At 33.7% G+C, this 22196-nt stretch overlaps 1 long non-coding RNA gene across 2 annotated transcripts; it reads left to right on the top strand.

The window, feature by feature from the left end:
• The first annotated feature begins 3173 nt into the window (after positions 1-3173).
• On the top strand, positions 3174-6223 carry LOC113314975. Of its 2 annotated transcripts, XR_003342638.1 has the most exons (4): positions 3174-3299; positions 3560-5263; positions 5369-5476; positions 5635-6223. It is a non-coding gene; the product is annotated as an uncharacterized LOC113314975 (long non-coding RNA). The 2 variants fall into 2 exon arrangements; XR_003342637.1 differs by having other exon boundaries at positions 3560-5476.
• The last annotated feature ends 15973 nt before the right edge of the window (positions 6224-22196 follow it).

The following is a 22196-nucleotide window of genomic DNA, read 5'->3' as shown; positions in this document are numbered from 1 at the left end:
TAAATTGAAATTAGTATGTAGCTTCAGTACGATAAACTGCGATTACTTCTATTGACTAGTGAACTTCCGATCACAAAGACTATAAAGATCTAAAAAAAAAAAATCCCGCTTAATCATAAAACTTAGTTGCTGAAAAAAATCACAACAATTGTTGAGATTATTAGTCCCACATTGTCTAGGCAATCTAAGATCCCGCGATTTATAATTCCCCGGGCCTCTCCACTCACTGCCAATTGGTTTTGAGTTGGATGTCTGTATTCTAAATGGTATCAGAGCAGGCTATTTGCGACGAGTCATCATTTCGCGTCACCCGATTTAATTTTTGTCCACGTGTTAGATCCAACGAGGCTACACGTGAGGGTCGTGTTGAGATTATTAATCCCACATTATCTGGTCAATCTAAGACCCCGCGGTTTATAATCCCTCGGGCCTCTCCACTCATTGCCACTTGGTTTTGAGTTGGATACCCGTATTCTAACAACAATTATTGCAAAAGTTCATCAAATCAAACTTACTAAGATTAAGATGAACAAGAGAAACCAAAGGGAAAAACAAAAAAAAAAAAACCAAAAGAATAAGATGAACAAGAGAAACCAAATGGAAAAATAAAAAAACCCAAAAAAAACCCAAAAAAAACAACTCAGAAAAGGCTAGGAAAAATAGAAAAAATTAATCAAATCTAACAAAATAGATAATAAGTAGAATTTGGAGCCTCTACTATTGTTTCATTAGCTACATTATCGAGATATATAGAATAAAAGTTACTACAGGGAGGTAGTCACATGAAATTTCAAATGACTTCTGGGGAGTTCCCAAATCTATTCTTATTACATTGAGATTTTTGAAGAGTCTCTCAATGTCTCTTGTTATTGGTTAGAAACTTTTTTTAAGTCATTTAAATTCTCCGAAACTCCATGTCATTGGATTATGATTTCGTAAGAGTCACTCAAACACTCCTGTTATTCGAAATAGAATTGAAAGTCATGGATTTGTAATTTTCAGAGATTTGGAGAGACTTTTTTTGAAAAATAGGCATGGTAGAAGTCTCTCCCAAAGAGGTGATATTTTGGGAGACGTGAGAATTTGAGAATTTTCTAATAAAAAAAAAGGGAATTTTGGTGAACATCATAGCCGAGATAACCCTGTTAACGGAATGATGGAGAGTTCCATTTTTTTGTCTTTTGTGTAATCTTGTGATGCCTTTATAACCACCTCTGAACTATATGATTAAAAAAAAAAAGTAAAAACTATCGCATACAAATGTCATGGACAACAAATAACATGTAGGACGAGTGGAATAAAGAGAATGAAAATTTAGGCATAAAACAACTATGATGAGATTTATTTAGAAAATGGACACATATTTCATTAGTTTTTTTTTTTTTCATTTTCATTAGGTATTCACGATACTTTGATGAACATTGTAATGTGGATAAAAAAAATTGGTAGACATATTGAATTTTTCAAGAGATATTATACTCCCTCCGTCCCTAATAAGATGACCTACTTGGTTTTAAACTTTGTCTCATAAATAGATGACCTATTTCACTAATCAAGGGATATTTCTAAAACTACCATTTTAATTGATTATTTTTTCTATAAGAAATATGTATAATTTGATAGTCATGTTTATATTCATCGCGTAGGTGTTTTAAAATGCTTTTCAATGGTATAGAGTTTATAAAAGCCCGTGGTATAGTTTAAGAGATAAATCGTTTCTAAATTTTACTAATTATTGCCCATAAGGGTATAATTGTAAAAAATAGTTAAATATACTCCACTTTCCTCCTTACCTTAAAATTTGTGCAAACTATAACTAGGTCATCTTATTAGGGACGGAGGGAGTACATTTTTTGTCTCAACAAGTCACAAAGACTCTCTACAAATCTCATTTTTTGGTTTCCACAAGTCACAAAGACTCTCTAAAATACTCTCAGAGAATCACTAAAAGTCTCTAGATTTTCAGAGAATTTCCGGGAGTCACTCAAACTAAAAATATATAGAAGTCCATTGAAATCTCGTTTGACTACCCCCATAAACCAGTATCACGCATGAAAAATATATTTATACAACCATCAGTAAGTTAAGAAGGTCACATTCTGCGAACATCAGAACAGATCTTTCGATACTGGATTTAAAAGAGGTTTACGCGCGGCATACTTTTCAACTATTGTCACGACAGATTAATTGGGAGTCTGATTTCAAAATATTTACTGATCATTCTGAATTAAACTCCCAGTATCTTTGAGTCGTCAATCATTAAGAATCTACTTATTACAAGAATCACAAATCCACTAAAATCCTTGAATACATGCCCAAAACCCGAACCCTTACGCATGGGTTGCCCCAGTTTACTCCTTAAATATGACAGCATAGTGTTCTGGGAATAAACGTGAATTCTTTCTTTTCCCATTTTAACAAAAACACGAGAAGTTGACCAAGTCTGGAGGGGTGAAAAAATAAAGAGACATTGAAATTAGATTGGTCATTTATTTATTTTTTGAAGATTAGTAACTACCGTTGCTATGACCAAGCCAATGGTGTTGTCTTTTTATTTTTTCCGTTTATTTTGTTGGGTCTAACACGTGGACAATTAAATCGGGTGACGCGGACTAAGGCGCGGTCAAATGACTCGTCGTAAATAACCTGCTCTGATACCATATTAGAATACGGACATTCAACTCAAAACCAATTGGCAATGAGTGGAGAGGTCCTAGGAGATTATAAATCGTAGGATCTTAGATAACCCAACAATGTGGGACTATTAATCTCAACATTCTCATCAAAAGCATGGTTATGACTAACATCCCAAGTGATGCAAACATCCAACTGACCTTCATTCGGAACCCTGCTAGCAGGGGGGAGATACAAGTGGGAAATAACGTAGAAATTTACAAATGTTTCTTCTACTACCATTAGTGTTTTAGATTTATCGATAATTTTCTAAGCTACCTTTTCTTGTAAGTAGTGAATGCATGATTAGATATGCCATTAGAGAGGGTTATCGATTTAATATTATTATATTATATATATAATTTGAGGCCCAAATACTGACTCCAAAATGAAAGTTAGGCCAAAAGCTTGAATTCTAGAGTTTCTGGCCCCAACCAATAAAAATCAAGGATTTAAATAACAAAATAAAATGGGTAGGTGAATGAGTACTGAATCACTCTCAAGATACAAAACCTCTTTTTACACAAAACCCTAAACTTTTTACTTCTCTTCCGCCGCCTCCTTCACCACCACCAACTCATGTTTCACCACCATCTTCTTCTGACGGGGAAAAGAGGATCAATGAGGTAACTAAACCTATTTCCTACTTTTCAATTTGCTTGTTCTTATATGGGTTGATTCTTTTTCTTATCACTAATTACAGTCTACTATACTTATTTCCTACTCTTCAATCTGCTAGCTTTTTCTTATATGGGTTGATTCTTTTTCTTATCACTGATTACAGTCTGGGTTTTTCTTTTTGTTAAATCAAAGATTTGATTTTGGGATCAGATATATTTTTCTTATATGGGTATTCTTAGATGCAAGATGCTTTTGCCAATTTCAGGGAATATTTGAATTCGTTAACGAACTACGAGTTCACAGCGTGCTGAAGGTACTTTCCAACGGGTAAGTCTACTAGATCAACGGAGTTCTGAATTGTGGTTTTATGATTTTTGTTTGGATCTGTTGAATTCACATGCTATGACTTGATGGCGTTGGGATGAGTATTTTCCTGTAATCATGATTGGTAAGGTTTTATTATTTTGTTTCTCTCCATTCCAGCAACAGGATTTCCATTTATTTTTTGTTTATTTTTTTTATCCGTGAGGTTACCATTGTACCATAACTTCTCTGATCAAGAAATGGTTCAGAGTTGATTTGTGGTATGGGCGTCAAAATGCCAGGTATTGCCGTACCACTATCTTCTTCTTCTCAATAGAGTTGATTTGGGGTATGTGTTCTTCACAAAATATCTTACCCGTAGATCTTTTGGCATTAATTAATGGTGGGCTGTTCTCATTAGAAAGGTATACTGCATTTCATTTTTATCATATATATGCATAGTATAGCTCATATATATTTTTGTTGATTGTTTCCTAACATTTCAATGGTTTCCTATGAAGGTTGGCTGTCATAAAAATCAGCATGTATCTTAGAAGTACGGGATTATTGTTTAGCCAACACTGAAATTTCTTAGAGAGATTTTTGAATCAAAGTTCATTTTCCAGTTCTGAAACTAAAGTTCATCCTTTTCATTATATATTTAATTAGAGTAATTTCATAACTTCATTTTTATCTCTAACACCCATTGTTATCTGATTATTTAATTAGAGTAATCTTTGTACGTCTCTCAAATGTTTAGGAATGAAGGGCAGTATAAGGTAGAATTCCTTCTTGATTCTGCGAACACTGAAGGACGTAATATTACGGTAGCCACAACACTCATTTACCAGTTTAAGACAGTAAATGACCATTTGTACAATATTTAGAATCAAATGTTAAAGCAAGATGTATGCACCAATTCCCGAGTTGAACTGGAGACAATTAACATTTTTATTTATTCAGAGGGAATACTGATTATGCTTGGCCATATATTTTGCATACGCGCATGCTTAGCATTGTAGATAATGTTTGCATGTGGCTGTGGTTTTTTTTCTTTGCATGCATATGTCACTGCAGAATATGATGGTGTGGGCGGATTCTAATTTTGGTGAGGTTGTCTTTGACGAAAAGAAAAATATTATGGTTATGTTTTATGCACCTTGGTGAGTATAGTGTATAAAATTGGCATCGCGTAAAAAAAATGTAAGCAATTTTATGTGAAAGTTTTGGGGATTGGAACTTTTTTTTCTTTAATTCCATAAGTGAGTTTTTAACAAATTAAGCCCTTCTATTTGCAATTACATTATTAAAACTATCTTTCCCTCTAAAGGTAATTATGAGGTTGAATATATTGTGTAGGGAGAACATTTGAATTGTTGATTCCGTTTGTATCGACATGCAAAATGCAACCAGAGAAACAGAACCATGATTTTTTAGTACGATGGAAAGTATAACTCGCAAATATGTAAAGTAGCGAGATACACGTATGGTGGAATATATATTTTGTTGAGTCAATTCTATTTGTTCAAAGGATTGAATAGTTGTGCAAATCGATTTTACTCCTATTTAATCATATGGATAGTTGGTATGACATACATGTTTTGAAGTCTGAATCAAGTTACCATATCTCATGTAAGCATTATGGTCGGTGCTAATTGGAGCTTAGGTAAAATCCTTTTTCATTGTTGATTTTCATCTGTTTGTTTTGCAAATGGCATTAATACAGTGTCCATAGTTTCTTTGTAATTTTAATAATCTTGCGCTTCTATAGGTACACATAACATCATTTCAATGAACGAGAGTGGTTGGAACTTCACATCTTTATGCGTCTAAGTGACCTCTATGATCCTTAAATGAAGATGAGGTTGTTGTTCACAAGGTTATTGCCAACTACCATACCTATGATTTGTGCAGTATTCATAATTGAGTTAACAAGAGAGAAAAGAGATATGAGCTTGACAGTAAAGCTGAATTACAGTTATATTTTGGTTAATTATATGTTTAATTGATTTTGATGTTGGGTATTGTTGTTTTCAGATAATGAAGACTATTTTGCTGGGTAAAATACTACCTACACACTTTTTAAGGAGATATTTGTGCACCAGGTTTGCCAATTCAGTATACTGAGACTAGAAGTGATGGTGATGGTGGGTGTCTTTTAATGTAGCAAAAATAGTATACTAAGACTAGAAGTGAAAGTCCATTTTATAACTAAATTTGTTTTGGTAGATTGATGGTGACACTGTTTCAGTTTGTTTTGGTCGATTGATGGTGACACAGTTTCAGTCATTTGTGCTTAACTATGCATGCTACAAAGGGAGAAATTGCTGCTCCTAACTGAAATTGGTTAGCATTTACACATCTAAGGTTTGCAGTGTTGGGAAACTACGTCGTTAGATGTATTAATGCTAACCCAATTCTATCTAGGAAGACTAATACTATTCTTCCAGGAAATCAAGGATAGCCGGATGAATATCATTTCTTCCTGGGATCAAATTTGGTATCGAATAAGCTGCCTTTTGTTGATGTATTAAATACCCTTAAAAGGTGCAGAAACCTTAATGAATTAGCTTGCGTTTGTTGTGACCAGATATCAGAAAATGGAATACTACTCTCTTTTCATTTAGGGTTCTCATTTCTTATAGTCTGCAAGATTTGGTGTCAAATATATGCGAACATGTTATAAAGTGGATTATATTATGAGCCTTGAAGTTTTCTACAGACTTGCTACTCTCTATACATTGCTTTATCATTCATTTTGGGTCTTTTCTGCTCAAAGTTAATATTTTGACAATCTTTGGTGTATCGGTCCTGTGTTTTTTCTCCATCCATCTTGATTGTGTTCAAACACTCAAGTAAGCATCTTAATTCAATGTTTGTCAGTTCATTTTTTATTATTTGTTTTAGTTAGTACAGAAATAAGAGTTTACCTTTGCCTTTTACATATACCTTAACCCAACTTCGCGAAAACCAAAACATGAAAGATCAAATCAACATGTGAGCAATTTACGAAAATACCGAGCCTTAATCAGATTAGGTGGTGACACTTTACTGGGTTATTAATTTTGTTTTGATTGGTTGTCAAACGTCACGTAATAAATAAGAGAAAATCATCCAAATAAAATAGGACTTTTTTATATCTAAATGATAATCCAATCGCCAACGGATTTTAAAGAAGTTGAAAAAAGACAATTTTGATTGAAAGAAAAAAAAAAGGAAAACATTGAAATAAAATTGGTCAATTGGCATCACATTGCCAAAGAATTATACATTTAGGCCCGTGCAAAGCACGGGTGATACACTAGTCTTATTAACAAAGTTAAGATAATATCTAGAAAAGGTTATCTTTCAAAAAGGCGTTTTCTATGCTTATGCTTAAGAACAGATTTACTATTAAAGATAAATTGGCTATTATTCTTCTTAAAGGGAAGCTTAGGTTCAAGCTTATACTGGATAGATTTGTATCTTAATTGCAGATGACCAATATACAATAAGTCCTGGATGATGTTAGCTCACAGGATTACTAAATACTAATTGGAATGCATGCATTGCCATGTTTTTTTATTTATTAAATCGATAACTTTATAGAGGATAAAATTAAGTGAACTTAGTCGTACAGACCTTGCCACAACTCCTGCTTACTACCATAGTAAAAAGTCGTGAAGCATTTGGTTTGACTGAACCTTGAATAATTGTTTTGACCCTGTTTCACCACGTACATCACAATCTTTTCGATATTCACCTATATAAGACACACCTTGTGTAATCTAATACAGAAAAACACTATCAAGGAGATTACTTTTCAACAAGGTAACATTGGATATATAAAATAAGTTTCGACACTCCAAACCAATCTACTAGGATCAAACCCAAGTGTTCGATTAACGCACTAGTGTGTTTACTTAGTTGTAACTAAAATAATAATTATAATGCGGAAAGTAAAGTAAAGTAAAAGCATACAACAAGATTTTGTTAATGAAGAGACAATAAATGTGGAAAAATCCCAAGATCTAGTCAAGTTTTGAATACTCTAAGAGTTAAGCCGCTATACAAAGGCTACAACCAACTTCGTATAATTGAGACCAAGTAAACTAATCCCAAGTTACTCAGTTCCTTCAGTATCCTTGCGCATACTACCAATCTGGTCTATGTACGTGAATCCTAAGATAAAGTCCACTATCTTAAGTTGCTTTACCTGATGTGAGAACTTCTAGCACACAACTCTGAAACAATAAAGGACTAATATGAAACAATAAAGGACTACATTAATCTCTCTATCAATCTTCTAGATCAACAAGTTAATCAGAGATAAGTTGATCTACAAAGGTTCTTCCATTTAATCAATATAAACTCTTTTGTATTGGTTTAAATCAACTAAGATATAGAGACTATCACAGATAATCAATCTTAGTTCACAGTTTATCAAATTCGGTTCCTAAAGAGAAACACCAAGTGATAAATTGTCGATTTATACAAAAAGCTATAAAAGGTCAATCAATATAAACAATTTTTTTCAGATCCCAGTCAATCAAGTGTGCACGAAGTGTAATCACAAAAATTAAAATACCATTAAAAAAATATTATAGTCTTCAAAGTACATGCACAAACAACTTAATTCCCTTATGATCGATGATGCACATAACGGAGTCTGTTAATAATGGATGATCACAAGACCTATCTTCAGATCTTGAATCAAAGATCATATTTGAAATTGTCAGTCCTTGATCTAGTTCGAGTGACCTTCTATTATAAGAGAATGATCACAAAATAAACAAACTAGGTGATATCAAGTTTCAACTATACTGTCAGTCAATCAAATCAATAATCGAATGCTAAAGAACATTATGATTCTAGTTTCCCACTAACGGTATTATTAGACGCTTCTTGATCCCAAAAAAGAGTTTAAAAGAAGCAGACATAAGAGATTTCACCTAATTAGGATATTTTTCTCTCTAGTGAGTATTAGGAGAATACTACTAGTTGGCTTACCTCATACCAGCTATAAAATAAAGTATTTTTTGTCGCGAATGAGTTTGTAAGAAAAACAAACTTCACTATTTATAATGACTAAGATAGTTTTTCCACCAAGGAAATACCAAATCCGAAAATACTAAACTATATGCAATAAGTACCAATTTTCGACTTTCTAAATATTTCTAGCTGTTGTCCAACTAATATACTGAAATCTCTCATGGATGACAACCAAATATTATCTAGCATACAAGTATACTTTACTAATATAATATCGAGAGATATGCTTTAATTACTGGGAAAGTAAAGACATATAAATTCTGAATATCAAAGAAGATATTAAGGAACGTTTCGGTTTGGGATCTCACCTTGAGTATCAAGAAAAATACTTGAACATTAAGTAATAAGAGTTTAGCACATGTTCAAATATTATGTAGACATCTTGTAAATTTTCCATAATAACCAAACTCAGTTTCCGATAGCTAACAAAACCATAAGATTATAGCCGGAACGGAAAAATCGTTTGAATGGTTATCGTTAGGGATGGTTCCTGCTACAGATCTCCAAGTAAGTGATCCATTCTGTTATAGATCCATGGGACCGGTCCTAGTATAGATCCTTGTAAGGGATTGGTCCTAGAATAGATCCTTTGATTCCTTTCAACCATGAAACAAGTTTTGCAAGTTTACTTCCTTAAACTCATGTAGTTTTTTTTAGCCAAAAAACTAAAATCAAATTGATATTCATTCAAACGCTTAAGAGTTTAATCATGATGCACACACATAAGTGTTTAAGTGATTAATGAAGTCTTAGAAGTGCTTAAGAGAGTTCTAGTAATGTTAAAAATAATATGAAAAATAAGTCTTTGAGCATATATTAAAATATAAACTGGGATAGTTGGTAGGACGGTTTGCCAACCACATGGCTTGTTCACGAGTCAGGGTGCAACGGTCCGTGAATCGGGTTTTTTAAACCTACAAGACTACCAAACTCAATTGACAGTGGTTCGTGAACCTGGTTTCCCAACTGCGAGCCTATTATACCAACTTTGAAATTCAGTTCACCACGGTTTGCCAACCGGGTTCGTGAACTTTACCCAACTGAACTTGCGGTTTTCTGAAACTCATATATCCATGGTTTTCAAACTGGTTTGCCAACCTACTCTGAGTAGAAATATCAATAAGTTCAATATTTCTTTCTTATGATGTTTAAAACGTTCCCAAGTGATAAAATTATTTGCCTGGGCAATTTTTAATTATTACACAAATTAATTCATAGAACTAATATTGTTAAGGACCGTTGAACATCTTTGCTTAGAATTATATTTCAAGATTTTCACAAGAAAGGCTTGACTCGAAACTTCTTCTTTGTAAATCTACTAGAAGTCATACAAAATAGTCTTAATAGATAAGACGGTTAGATAGTGAGCAAAATAGAATGGTTCAGTCTTCACATATCTAATACAGAAGTTCTCCAAATGTCTTTATCGATCTTCAATCTTCAAGGGTGATATATGATACTCAACTACAAATTCTAACCTAATCCGAGACTTGACTTAGTAGACTAGAAATCAATATATAGTTTTGATCACCTAACATTGACAACAAGCTTGAGATAGCAAAACATGTGGGTTCAATCGAGCAATGCTCTGACAATATGAAAAGACGAGGGTACCCAAATACACCATAATCTTTTATTTAACAACCTATAAGTCCTTTACCAAGTGTGATCGTCTATGGACTGAGTTGATACAATACAACAACTGCGGTATACACTTCATGTGATCGTATATGGATACGATATTGAGATAATACAACAACAAGATCACTTGTGTGATTGACTATGGATTCAATATCGATACGATACGACAATGAAGTGATCACTTGATAATAGGTTCAGTAATAACCGAAGCTCTATAAGATCAATATCAAGTGTTACATATTAACGTACAAGTGCAATTTACTTTAATTATAATAAGGAGTTATAATGCGGAAAAAATAAAGTAAATGGCACAACAAGATTTTGTTAACGAGGAAACCGCAAATGCATAAAAACCCCGGTATCTTGTCCAGTTTTGAATACTCTCATAATTAAGCCGCTAGACAAAATCTAATACCAACTTCGTATAGTTGAGACCAAGCAGACTACCCCTAGCTACTTAGTTTCCTCAGTATCACTACGCCTTCGACTTCTAGAGCCAAGCACGTGACTCTATTCAATCATGGTAATAAGATATTATGAGTCGTTGACAAAGGATCTTCTGTTTATTATAATAAACTCCTTTGTCTGGTTAGATAAATTTATCTTTTGATTACCGAAATAATCAAACTATAGATTTTCAATCAATCAATATAGATCTCAAAGAGAAACTATAAGATGATGCCGATCTCACGCAACTAATCAATCAAGTCTATCAAAGATAAACACGATTCTATTTGGATACCATCCGATCAAGGTTTGTCCACACAATTCACAAGATACGAAAACTAATAAGAAAAACTTCGTCGTCTTCAAATCTTTGTTTGTCTTCAATAACTTGCACAACACCACTTGAAACCTCTTGTGATCAATCACGCACAGAATAGAGTCTGTTAACAATGGATTATCACAAGATGTCTTTAGATCCGAAAATGGTTCTAAATATCTCGTCAATACTTTGATCTAGTTTGAGTGAATCTTATATCAGAAGAGAAGATTCTCAAGAATAAACAAACTAGGTGTAATCAAATTTTCAACAACCGTTAGTCAATCAAATCAATAATCGAAAACTACAATAACCATGAAATTATCTAGTTTCCCACCAACGGTAGTCGTGAGAGATTTCACCTAATTAGGATACTTTCCTCTCCAGATAGATGGCTCCACCAGAAACAAGATGAATGAAGTTTGCCTGGCTTTTAGGTTAGTTTGCAAGAAACGCAAACTCAAGTATTTATACACCAAGGTTGTTTGGACAACAAGAAAATTCCAAAACCGAAAATATTCTCAAGATATTCAAATTAAAGTACCTAATTTCGGTTTTCCTATTTCCACATAAATGTCAGACCATATTTCTGAAAACTCTCATAGAAAACTTCTATTATTAGTCTAGCACATTAACTAATAATATTTTCCAGAGTATATGCTTTAATTGCTGGTAATTAAAACATATATGATGAAAATCATGATTAAATGTTGTTCACTTTTTCGTACATGGGATCACCTTGAGTATCAAGGAATATCTTTGAACAATAAATGATAAGAGTTATGTACATGTTCAAATAATGTCGACAAACCCTAATTTCAAGCTTCACACAAAATATAAAGAGATATATGAATATTGGAAACTCGGTTTTGCTCCTTGGGATCGGTTGTACCAAGATCACAATGTAAGTTGTGATCGGTTATACCATGTTTCCCAAACCAGGTTGTGACTGGTTACACATTGCTTTCCAGAGGTAGCTTATGATCGGTTACACCTTACTTCCTGAAGTAGCTTGTGATTGGTTACACCTTGCTTCCCAAAGGTAGCTTGTGATCGGTTACACCTTGATTTCCAATGTAGCTCGTGACCGATTATAACTAGCTATATATTATATAAGCTATGACCGGTTATACCATAAATCTCAACCAGTTAAGATAGGTTCTACCTTTTCATCTTATATTGGTCATTCAAAAGATATTCAATAAAGAACCCGACCAATCATGATTTCCTTTCGATTATGAAACAAGTTCATATATGTAATTTCTTTAAAGAAATGTTATAAAACATTGTTTCCTAGGGTGAAATCATTCCTATATAATGCACACATAATCAAAAAAACTATATACAATAGATTATGTCGATGTCGTATTTACGAAGTTCAAAAGATAAGCGTTATACTTCGTAATTCAATAAATTCCTTGACACTTTGATCATAATGTCATGACCAAGTCTAACCACTAGAGTATTATTTATATACATCTTCGCATGTTATGTTTTCAATATAATCCGACTTGAAAGATACGTTAGGAATGGAAACAAGATCAAGTCAATCTTACTAACCTTAAGAGGAAGGATGATGTCGTCGTTGTAATCGTTACTTCTTCACTTTCTTCAGGTCTTTGGAATAATACTTGTACGTCTCAACATTCCTAGACTTTCTAGTCTAACCTAAACGAAGTTGACTCTAGTATTTAATCAAGCGACTCTAGATGAGATTTGATACTAAAATATGACAACCAAACTTGACATACCAACGCTTGGTGGGTTCTACCGAGCTATGCTCTAACACAATCTCCCCCTTTTTCATTTTTAGTGAAAAACTATTCAATACATGTGGATACAAAAATAAATACACTTTTCATATCAATCCACTATGCTTGATTTCCTTGGTTCTTCAACACACGTCTTGAATCCTTTGTACTTCAAGTTCTTCTAATGTTCTGCGTGCGTTCGTTCAACACTTTGTTGTTGAAGACCCATAGCGATAACAACTTTTCAGAATACTCAAAATAGCTTCGATAGAATGAGGTAATCACTCTACTCATTGGTTGTTATACAAAAATATAGTGTCGTTACCTTCCTCAAAATTCAATTGCACCACAATTTTGAAGCAATACTACGGTTATATACTCTTCCCCTTAGTCGATACATACTACTTTTGCAATATAGGTAAAACCTTTAAATAATAATTCACTCCCCCTTACATTATGCTCCGTAAAAGCCATATGTAGCAAGATACTACTTAATAGTTCTCTTCCTTTTTGTCAAAAAAATTGGCAAAGGTGAAAAATCAGGATAATCATGAATTGATCAGAGTTTCAAGACTAGAGAACACATCCCAACCTTTAGTTTAGACGATTTCAACCAAGAAATCTCGGTTTGCGTCAAGGAGATATAAGGCACAAGCATCTCCCACAATTCGACATCCGCATTCCCCACGAAGATATTACCATTAAGCACAAGTTCAAAAAACTCTCCCTCATTGAAGGTCATTCCCAGAAGAACAACATGAGCGACCTTACTCTTGTCACAAGAGAAGGATTTTCTTGGACTTTAAATTTATTCGCCAGCTACGAACAAAATAAATTTGTATCCAAATTTTTCTCTCTTCTCGCCAGTTACGAACAAAGAAGTTAAAAATAACGATCTTAATGTTAGAGGCACTAAGATACAAGACTTTCGTGAGAAAAATCGTCAGCACAAACTATTCTCTACGCCAGTTACGAACAAGAGAATAATTAGTGTGATATGACTCAACATAAGAATTATAACTTCTCTAGCCATGTACGAACATAGAGATTAAAGGTCACCACTTATTCCCTAGCGGTGACGCAATCAAGGAAGTAAGTCAATCACTAAAGAACATATTACGGAATCCTGTAGCAGTTTATTCACAAAAGTGTAATCGTGGAAAGATAAAAACTGCAATTCTCAAAATAGTTTACTCCTCTTTTGCAAGAGTGAAAGAGTTTAACCTATAAGAAAATATGAGATGGATGTTTTAATCACCAAAGAATGATAGCAAAGAACAAATCTCACAAAATAAGCTTTATCTTTTACGATACTTCGGACAGACACCCATCAGAACGTCATGTTTTTTAGAATACATTGGTAGAAGGATATACACAAAAACGAATCACAATCTCATATACCGGAAGATACTGAACCTCAAGTTATATTTCCTAAAATATATGAATATGAACAGGGGCAATAAAAATCTTAAATTAATGAAATAAAACAACACCAATAGCTTGCCCAAGGTCGTGAAACGTTCGAGTATCTATAGGTTTGGTAGAAATATCAGCCAATTATCATTTCGACACAAAATCTATCTTGACAATATCATTCTCAAAGAGTTCTCTTATAAAATGATACTTTATGTCAATGTGCTTTGTTCTTGAGTGCTCAACGGGATTCTCAGTGACTCGAATCGCACTTGAGTTATCACAAAAGATTTTCATAGGTCCAGAGTCAATTCCATAATCAGTAAGTATTTGTTTCATCCATAAAATTTGAGTACAATACGAACTTGCAGCAATGTATTTGGCTTCACATGTAGACAAGGACTGAGAGTTTTGTTTCTTTCTATTCCAAGCCATAAGACTTAAACCCATGTAAAACAGTCCTCCTGATGTATTCTTTCTGTCTTCTACACATTCTGCCTAATCTGCATCAGCATACGCAGTAAGCTCAGTGTTAGTATCAAAGGTAAATGATAAACCATAACTAACAGTGTGATTAACATATCGGATGATTCTTTTTACATTAGCAAGATGAGACTCTTTTGGTTCAGCTTGAAATCTTACACAACAATCGACACTAAACAGAATGTCAGGTCTAGTTGCCGTCAGATATAACAGACTACCAATAATGGATGTATAGAGTTTTGGTCTACTTTTAAACCATTTTCATCTCGTTGTAATTTCTTTGTAGTAGCCGTGGGAGTGCGCCTTAGGGTGGAATGCTCTAGACCAAACTTTCTAACAAGTTCCTTTACATATTTATGTTGAGAAATATTAGTTCCATCCTTACTTGTTGAATTTGTAATCCTGAGAAATACTTTAATTCACCAGCATTGCTCATTTCAAATTTCTTTCCCAGAAAGGTTTGGAATTCTTCAGAAAGTTTTATGGATGTTGATTCATATATGATGTCATCTACATAGATATGAGCTATTAATACATCATTTCCGCTTCATTTGATAAATAGCGTTTTATCAGTTCCTCCTCTAGTAATACCTTTCATAAGAAGAGAAGTTCTAAGATTTTCATACCATGCTCGTGGAGATGGTTTTAATCCGTATAATGTCTTTTTGGGCTTAAAGACATAATCGGGATTTCTTGGACATTCAAATCCTTTAGGTTGAGCAACTTTGTGAATAACCTTCAGCGACAAGTCTTGTTTTATTTCAAACCACCAATACAAATTCATCTAACTTACTCTTAAATATCCATCTAGTACCGACAATATTTACATTGGATGGACAAGGAACAAGATCCCAAACTTCTTGTCGATTGAATTGATTAATCTCATCGTGCCTAACACTAACCCAAGCAGGACCATTTAGAGTTTCATCAATATTTCTAGGCCCAGCTTGAGATAGGTAGATGCATAGTTGCATAAGTTTTGAAGCTGACCTCTTGTCTTAGTACGTAAGTCTTTTCCACTTGGTATCATGATCCCTACGAACCCATAAATTTCGAGAAGGAGTTTGTTCATCAGGGACACCCTTATCAGGGATTTCTCCTCGTCACTAGAGGAATCACGATCAGAAAAAGTAGGAACCACTTCTTCCGGTGTAGGTGCTTTCTTGGCAGCCTCAGTTGCCTCCATAGGAGGTAACTCAGCGGGAGAGTTATCATGATGAAAACTTCTCAAATCATCAATAATAACATTCGACTCCATCTCGAAAACCACGACTATCCCATGCATAACCGAGAAAAATTCCTTCATCACTTTTGGAATCGAATTTCCCTTTTTGTTCTCGATCTTTCAGAATGTATCACTTACTGCCAAACACACGGAGATAACTCAAGTTAGGTTTTTACCATACCATAACTCATACAGAGTATTTGGGTTCATGACCGTAGGTAAACACGGTTGATCAAATAGCATGTCGTAAAGACAGCTTCTCCCCAAAACTTAAGAGGTAAGTTTTTGTTGTGAAGCATTGCCCGAGCCATTTCTTGGATATTTGTGTTCTTCCTTTCTGCAACCCCATTAGCTTGTGGAGTTATTGGTGAAGAGTATCGTTGAATAATTCCCAGTGTGTCACATAACTCAAATACCTTAATATCTTTAAATTTTGTTCCACAATCGCTCCTAATTTTCTTTAGTCTGCGACCTTGTTCCTCCTGAATTCTACTTAAAATAATCTTGAACTCACTCAGGGTATCACTTATGAGACAAGAACGCCATCCAAGTAACTCTGGTGTAATCATCGACCATTACCAAGGCATATTTCTTCCCTCCAACAATAATTTTTTGGATAGGACCAAACAAATCCATATGAATTAAATCAAGAGGAGCTTTGGTGGCAATGTCTTGTGATGACTTATGTGGAACTCTTGTTTGTTTACCTTTCTGACAAGCACCACAAACACCTTCTACCTTTGCACTGATTTTGGCTACACCTCTAATTAGTTCTTTGTTAATGATATTGGAATCTACTCATGCCGAGCTTGAGTAGATTCCACCTTAGTCAAGTTACAACAAAGATTAAACTGGATACCAAGAAGATAACAATTATTTTTGCCACAAATGCCATGAAAAATTACTTTTCCAAACTTATATACAATGTCACATCCTTCTGCATTGAACGTAACTATACGGACTTTGTCAAAATTGACTAACACAAAAAAATATTATCAGACATACTTTTGACTAAACAACAACATGGATCCCAGGCACTCCTGGAAGCTTGATCGTCCCCTATTACTAATATAGAAACAACTCGTATCTCCAAATATTACAGTTCCTCCCTTAAAATCATTCGTATCAACGAACCATGAAAGGTCACCTATCATATGCCAACTGCACCGACTGTCAAGAAACCATTGAAAGGGTGGGGTTGACTTTAAGGCTAAATCTCCTAGACTGACATTACTTTTTTCTGTATTAGGATATCTTGTCACGCCTTTTGTAAGTATTTCAATGTTGAACAAAAGTTTTTTAGCTTTCTTATGCAAAATATTGACAACTTTTAACTTTTGTCTAAAGAGCTTACAAGTATGTTGATAATGATTGAATGAACCACATAACATACATGAACCTACAAAAGTGGTGTGAACATCATTTGGTCCTTTCGATGAAATATGAGTCACATCAGGTTTAACAAAGCCGATATCTCATTTATCACCTGATTGACGACAGTTCTTTAAACAAGAATCGTGCCATGGATTCTTCAGAGAGTTAGATGTTTCATTTTCATATTTCAAATCCCTAAGGGTTTTTACTAATGTATCCTTTGATTCAGCAAGATTGGCAATATACTCCTTGTTGAGACGGATTTGAATATCCAACTTATTTTGAAGAGCCTCTTCTCTTTCAGATCCTTATTAAAGATCAGAGTTCTTCATGTATAGTTCACAATGTGGTCCGTCAATTTTCCTTATCAATCGTTGTTTCTTATGACAAAGATTATCAATGAATTTTACCAAATCAACATTCAGATCAACATTGATGGTTTCTAGAACACACTCGGGATCCGTTAAGTGACTGCGCCTATCAAAGCAAGAGATCGTCATGTCCTTCGTAACACTGTTTGTACACGAACCTGCTTTCATACCAATTGAAAACGCATGGGATACCTAATACACCCAACTTTTTCGTCTTTGATAGGAGTATGAACTAATGCAGTACTTTTAACAATCAAAAAATACATAAAAGTAAAAAGCACATACACAAGAATTTTGTTAACGAAGAAACCGCAATAGCAAAAAAAACCCGGTACCTCGTCCAGATTTGAACATCACATTGTGTTAAGCTGGTACAAACACTAGCCTACTACTAGAATTCATACTGGAATATAGTTGAGACCGAACCCACCCTCCAAGCGGTTCACTTATAGTCGCGCTCCTTACGTCTCTTGAACCTGGCTAGGCTCTACGCACTTGATTCCCCTAGATGACGTCCTTTACAACCTAAGAGTTGCTTTAGCCGAAGTGAAAACTTTTGATACCAATCTGCCTCTAATAGATAAGCCTATTTGATTTTCGTTTAGATCAAAGATCAAGGTAAGGAAATCTGTTTGCAAGTAATAAATCTAGCAAACCTCACAAATCCAGAACTTATGACTCCCAAAGAGCATCCTATATTCTTAACCACCTCTCAAGAATAATCTTCAAAAGATCATTTATGATCAGTTTTCAGATATCTATTTTGAGGAATCACAAAGTCTAAGACGAAGAGAACTTTGTGACTACTATCTATCTTGCATGAAAGGTATTACGAAAACCTCGATAACAGAAAAGCAAGATCAGGATACACGAACTATCAAGGTAAAGATAGTCGGACTTGGCTTCACGAATCCCCAAAGAAAAGTCTTATACTCATAGACCTAATTATATTTCTCAGAGGCAACCTAGGTCAATATATGACGACTCTAGAATCAACTAGGACACAAAGTTTCAGGGATTGATTTTCCCAGTTGAAAGAGCATCTTTATTTATAATTTTTCGAAGACTAGGGGTTTCTTAGAATTCATGCTAAGATAACTTGAGAATCAAGCAAACTCTATTCTTGAAAAATACAGTAGAAGAATATACACTTAGGTCCGGTTACGGAACCGTGTATAATGACCGTTCAGTTTGGCAAGTTAGCCAAAAAACTAAAAGCAATTTAATATTCATTAAAAGACTTAAGAGTTTAATGCACATACATAAGTGTTTAAGCGATCAATGAAGTCTTAGAAATTTTTTAAGAGAGTTTTAGTAATGCTAAACATATTATGAAAATAAGTTTTTGAGCATATACTAAAATATAAACTATGACAGTTGGTAGGACGGTTTGCCAACCGCATGGATTGTTCACGAGTCAGGGCGCAACGGTTCGTGAACCGGGTTCGCCAACTCTACAAGAATACCAAACTCAGCTGACAAAGGTTCATGAACGGGCTCGCCAACTGCTACCCTATTATACCAACTTTAAAATTCAGTTCACCACTGTTTTCCAACCGGGTTCATGAACTGTACCCAACTGAACTTGCGGTTTGTGAACTGGTTCGCCAACCTTCCTTTATTCCTGAAAATCAGATATCTATGGTTTTCCAACCTACCCTGAGTAGAAATATCAGTAAGTTCAATATTTTTCTCTTATGATATTTGAAACATTCTCAACTGATAATATCATTTGCATGGGAAAATTTTAATTGATCCACAAATTAATTCATATAACTAATATTGTTGAGGACCGTTGAACATATTTGATTAGAATCATATTTCGAGATTTATCACAAGACAAGCTTGACTCGAAACTTCTTCTTTGTAAATCTACTAGAAGTTATACGACATAGTTTTAATAGATAGAATGGTGAGATAGTGAATAAAATAGAACGGTTCAGTCTTCACATAGCTAATACAGAAGTTTTCCAAATGTCTTCGTCGATCTTCAATCTTCAAGGGTGATATATGATACTCAACTACAAATTCTAACCTAATCCGAACTTTACCCAACTTTGAAATTCAGTTCACCACGGTTTGCCAACCGGGTTCGTGAACTTTACCCAACTGAACTTGCGGTTTTCTGAAACTCATATATCCATGGTTTTCAAACTGGTTTGCCAACCTACTCTGAGTAGAAATATCAATAAGTTCAATATTTCTTTCTTATGATGTTTAAAACGTTCCCAAGTGATAAAATTATTTGCCTGGGCAATTTTTAATTATTACACAAATTAATTCATAGAACTAATATTGTTAAGGACCGTTGAACATCTTTGCTTAGAATTATATTTCAAGATTTTCACAAGAAAGGCTTGACTCGAAACTTCTTCTTTGTAAATCTACTAGAAGTCATACAAAATAGTCTTAATAGATAAGATGGTTAGATAGTGAGCAAAATAAAATGGTTCAGTCTTCACATATCTAATACATAAGTTCTCCAAATGTCTTTATCGATCTTCAATCTTCAAGGGTGATATATGATACTCAACTACAAATTCTAACCTAATCCGAGACTTGACTTAGTAGACTAGAAATCAAGATATAGTTTTGATCACCTAACATTGACAACAAGTTTGAGATACCAAAACTTGTAGGTTCAATCGAGCAATGCTCTAATACTATGTATGTTATATATTCAATCTAAACGACTTGAAAGAAGCGTAGATAGGAATGGGAAAAAGTCAAGTCTATATTACTAACCTCGAACAAAAGGATGATGTATGTGTTGATGCCGATACGCCTTCAGGTTCTTCAGAGTAACACGATCTTGTCTCAACATTTCTAATGTTCCTAGTCAAACCTAATGACGTTGATTCTAGTAATCTAATCAAGCAGCTTCGAGTTTTGGAGCTAAAATATGACAACCAAACTTGACATACCAACGCTTGTTGGTTTCAACCGAGCAATGCTCTAGCGAATTGAGAATTAAAAAGAATTTCATAGAAATCCTAAATCCCATGTTATTCGTTAGAGACTTTAAAAGAGTTTCTTAAACATCCTTTTCAGTGAATAATGACTTTATCTAAGTTTCTTAAATTCTCTTAAATTCTTTGTTATTGGTTAGAAACTTCTAAAAAGTCTTTAAATGCTTATGTTATTGGATGGACTTTAAAGTCAAAGATTTGTAACTTATAAGGATTTCGAGAGGCTTTTGTGTGATATTAGACACTGCCAAAGTCTTTCCAGAGTAGGTGATATTTTTGGAGAGTTTGAAAATAATGTTGATCTTATTTTATTTTTGCAACTATCTTTTTTTTTTTTTTTGCTTCTTGTATATCGCAAGTTTAAACTATTGATTAATTAAGTTACGATGTATATCCTCAAGAGATGAACATTGATGTATATTGATATTTGTTTCTATTGCAAGTATATTAAATTAACTTACTATACATTACCTACGATAAGCTTATGGAGAAAAAAATTACGGTAAATAATCTATATATATATGACGAGTTATTAGAAAAAGATACGATTTGGCAAGAAAAGCAAGATTTACAAAGGATTAGTGAATTGAAATTTGTATATCATAAAGATTAATTTTTTTGTATGTGTTTCATATATATTACAGAACTTTCAAAGTACAATGGGCCATGATGAAGAGGACGTCTACGATAAAAGTCTCGCGTTGGTTATCAACAATTTACCCGCGGTTTCTTGCACTGCTCCACCCATCCACAACCGGTTTTTGCCTTAAAAACATGATTAAAACAAAACCACAATGATCACGTTTATTATCCCTATAAATCACAAAAACTACGTAAAAATCCGTTATTTTATTATTTTTCGTAGATTACAAAGCCTTTTTAAAACACTCTCATAAAATCATTTCAATTGTCTAGATTTCTAGAGAATTTTTAAGAGTTTCTAAAAATTCTCAAAATTTAAGCAGGATTTAATTCAAGATAAATCTATTAAGGTTTTGTTTTTATTGATTTAATAAGGAAAAAAGTATTGAGTTACATATCGGTTATGCTTTTAATTGAATAACATTGTTGTTGTGATTGTTGCACATTTATGATTTACGTATAACACAAATTTCGATTGTACTAATTATTTTAATAGTTGGATTGTAGCATATGACTTATCATCGAACTCTTCACTTTATCATATATTTGTCCATCATATGTCTTGGTTCTTCGAAATGAAGAATCATAAAGGATCACCTTATTTCTGTCCCAATTTCTAATTGTCCAACAACTAACTAAATATTTGATTGCTAATTTTGAAAAGATTAGTATTTGTTTTAATTAATCAATAATATAACTTGTTAATTTGATTTCATTAAAAAATAGAAAAGCAATCAAGACAATCAACAAAAACTCTTGATAGAAAAACTATTATTTGCACGGGTTACTAGATAATAACCCGTGATATGAACTAGGTGATACTTTTTTGTTCGCCTGTGTATTTTTTATTTGTTGTTTTGATAGTTCAGTGAATGAAAAAAATACATATATTATCACCAGAATACATCGATTTTTCTGGATCGAACTTCGAGCTAA

This window comes from Papaver somniferum, chromosome 10 (assembly GCF_003573695.1).
Source record: "Papaver somniferum cultivar HN1 chromosome 10, ASM357369v1, whole genome shotgun sequence".
NCBI lineage: Eukaryota > Viridiplantae > Streptophyta > Magnoliopsida > Ranunculales > Papaveraceae > Papaver > Papaver somniferum.
The sequence above is the reverse complement of the archived record's forward strand: the minus strand, read 5'-3'. Positions and strand labels throughout refer to the sequence as shown.